This window comes from Nicotiana tabacum, chromosome 1, assembly GCF_000715075.1.
Source record: "Nicotiana tabacum cultivar K326 chromosome 1, ASM71507v2, whole genome shotgun sequence".
NCBI lineage: Eukaryota > Viridiplantae > Streptophyta > Magnoliopsida > Solanales > Solanaceae > Nicotiana > Nicotiana tabacum.
In genome coordinates this window covers 174,832,501-174,835,924 of record NC_134080.1, presented here as the reverse complement: position 1 = coordinate 174,835,924, position 3,424 = coordinate 174,832,501, and positions in this window count along the sequence as shown.

Here is a 3,424-nt window from a genome sequence, read left to right as displayed (position 1 = left end):
TACTTCCACCTCGAATGGAAATGATGCAGTTACCTCAATATTAATAGGTTCCTAAGTCTGAACCATGAGAGGAGTAAGTGTAACTGCAACCTTAAAGTCATCGCCTTCTCAGATAAGCCCAATTGACCCCTCAAGATCCCATTCTTTCTTTGTTTCTATAACATGTATATCATCACCTCTATGATCAGCGATGGGATTGTTGCAGACATTAGGTATGGCTTCCTTCGCTTGTATGACCTTGTTATCGATGAGTGTTTGGATCTTATCCTTCAATGTTCGGCACTCAGCAGTGGTGTTCCCTTTCATATCGGACTGGTATGCACAGGTTTTGTTCGGATTGACCCATTGGGATGGATTTTCTAGTGCCAAAGCGGGAATAAGAGTGATGTAACCTGCGACCTTTAACCTTTCATACAATTGGTCGATGGGCTCAGCAATGGCGGTGTATTGTCTGGGTGGCTTGCGATCGAAGTTGGGTCTTGGTCTTGGATAATTTTGGCGAGTTGATGGTGATTGGAAATGGGATGGTCGGGAATTATAGGTGTGATGGACAGTGGCTGGTTGGGAATATCTAGGAAATGAAGGCTGATACATAGGTGGTGATGCTTGGTACGTAGGTGGAGGTGTTTGGTATGTAGGTGGAGGTGTCTAGTATCCGGGTGGAAGTGTTTGATAGGTGGGTGGAGGTGTCTGGTAGGTGGGTGGAGGTGTTTGATATGTGAGTGGAGTTTTTGGGCCTTGGGCCACCATTATTGCCTCAACATCTCTCTTCTTCGATATGCCGCCTGATTAGAGTGCCTTATTCGTGGCTTGTAGTGCCTCGAAATTTGCTACCATCCTGCTCTTGATTCCTTCCTCGATCCTTTCCTCAAGCTTGATGAAATTAGAGAATTTGTGATTTTTGATAACCATCAACCTCTCATAATATTGCAGATCATGTGCCCTGACGAAAAATTTATTCATCTGCTCTTCGTGTAGAGAGGGTCTGACCTTGGCTGCTTCTGACCTCCAATAAGTAGCATACTCGCGGAAAGTTTCAGTGGGTTTCTTCTTGAGATTCTGAATGTAAAAGATATCGGGTGCATTTTCTGTGTTGAACCTGAACTGGTCAAAGAAATCTGACGCCATACTCACCCAATTGGACCATTTCTTGGGATTCTGGCTAATATACCAAGACAAAGCATCCCCTGTAAGGCTCCACATAAGAGCTTCATTCGAATCTTTTAATATTTTCCAACCCCGACAAGCTTGTCATAGTAGGTTCTTAGGTGAACCCTGGAATCACCTGTACCATCAAACATTTTGAACTTGGGAGTCGGGCTGTATGCACAGATCTTCATAGTTCAAACCTTCTATTCCTCTATCGCCTTTAACACCTTGAACTCGGCTTGTTAACTTCTTGAGTTCTTCAACCATGTTCTTAATGAGCAGGTCCTTTTTGGAGGGTTCCGGTGCACTGGAGATGGGTTGGGTAGAATGTGGTATAGTTTCCATGTATATGGGATTGCTCTGATGGGTGCCAGGAACTTGGGTATAGTGATGGTCATTGGTGGAGTTTTGTGGATCGGGAATGAGTGGTGGTGTATTTTGGGGAGTGTGGTAAGTAGTGGTTGGTGGGTACGGAATTGGTTGATGATGATGTTGTGGTGGAGTTAGTATTGGTAATGGATTGATATTTTGGGGTGGAGTTGCGTATTGATTTAGTGTGGTAGGATTTTGTGGTTGTTGGTTTTGTGTCTTCTGCGGAGGTGTTGGGTTCTTTGCGTTCTGTTGGTGGATATCAGGGACATTGAGGGTGAGTTACAAATTTGCCAAATTGCGGACCTGCTCGAGTTCTCCTTGTAATTCTAGTATCTTTTGTTCTAGTCTCAAAACTAGGTCATTCGGGGCCGGAGTACTATGGCCGTCGGAAGTCTCTACGTTCTCAATGTTTTCCTTTCGGATTCCACTTAAGTCGTCCATCTTTGATTTTCCTCTGCCTTTTGTGTTTCTTGGAGGAGGAGGAGGAGGAGGGACTCTAGTTCTGGTATGATTTGCTGATGAGGCCAGTATGAGCGAACCAACCTAAGGGAATGGGAATAATAATAAAGATAAGCAAAAACTAAAAGGTAACAAGTTAGTGAGGATTCTGAAATGTTTGTAGTATTTAAACACATATTGTGAAATGTAAACTCATATCCTAATTTGGGAGCCTTGTTGCGCCCAAGGTAGGCCTAGCGACAAATAAATTTGGAGAACTTTAAGTGCCAATAAATGATTCATTTCATAATATAAAAATAGACGAATTCCAAAGCGATACTAAGATAATAATAAAATAATTCACTACTGGCACTTGGCCTGATTACATTTGGAAAGTGAGCAAACCTAATCTACTTAGCCTCGGAAGGGCCTTCCTCAGGTTGAATGTTCTCATTGATCAAATTCTCCAGTTCGCATAGGTTCACCAGTAAAAATGCCTTTGCCAAATGTTCTCCTTCACTTCTCTCAGTGTTCTGGCAATCGGTAACTCTCTTCCTCACCTTTCCTTCCAATTCCAACAGGTTGTATTCCAGATATTCCAGCTTTTTGCTGGATTTGGTGGCCCTCTCTTTCCATTCGTTGATTTGGTCATTTGACGGAAGACTTCTCCACCAGTCTATCAAGAGTGAGGGTATGCTAACCATACGGAAGCTGGGGACCTCGTTCTTCATTTTCTGCAAAACAAAAGGGTCAATACCATACCCCCACCGAACTGGACTATTTATACATTTATGATCAACATATCGACATTTAGTTCTCCAAATCAATACACAGAATGTGGTTGTATCCATTGGGATTATGGAAAACCCGATAGACTTTGGATAAGGCTTATCTTAAAGGATCATTATGTGGAACACATAACTGATCTAACTAGGTTTGACCATGATGCATGTAGAAATGTGATTTTTGACCCTCCCCAAAATTTCACCCATTTTTAGAGTAAAATGTTTAGTTTAGGCCTAATATCGATATTTCAATTAGTTTTGACTGTTTTACTTTATTTTTATCAAAAAAATAAAAATTACAAAAAATATTTCTTCTTTTTAGTTGCTTTTAGTTTATTTCTTTTTCGTAAAACTAAAAAAAATACAAAAATCGTACATTACTTTTATTTTAATATGATATTTGAAAATACCAAAAAAAGTAGGTTTGTTTAAATGATTAGTCTTATTTTAATAGTTGTTTTATTTAAGTATGATTAATTAATAGATGAGGTCGTATTTTAGTCTCGTTCGTGGGGAAAGAATAAATCGGGCTCAAACGATCCATTTTTAGGACTAATTTTCGGATCTAGACCATAATTCCCAAGCCCATAATTCCTAGGCCCATACCCATTACCCATTTGACCTAACCTAATCCCTACTCCCTATAAAAGAATCCCCTAATCTCAATTCCAAAGGAGGGG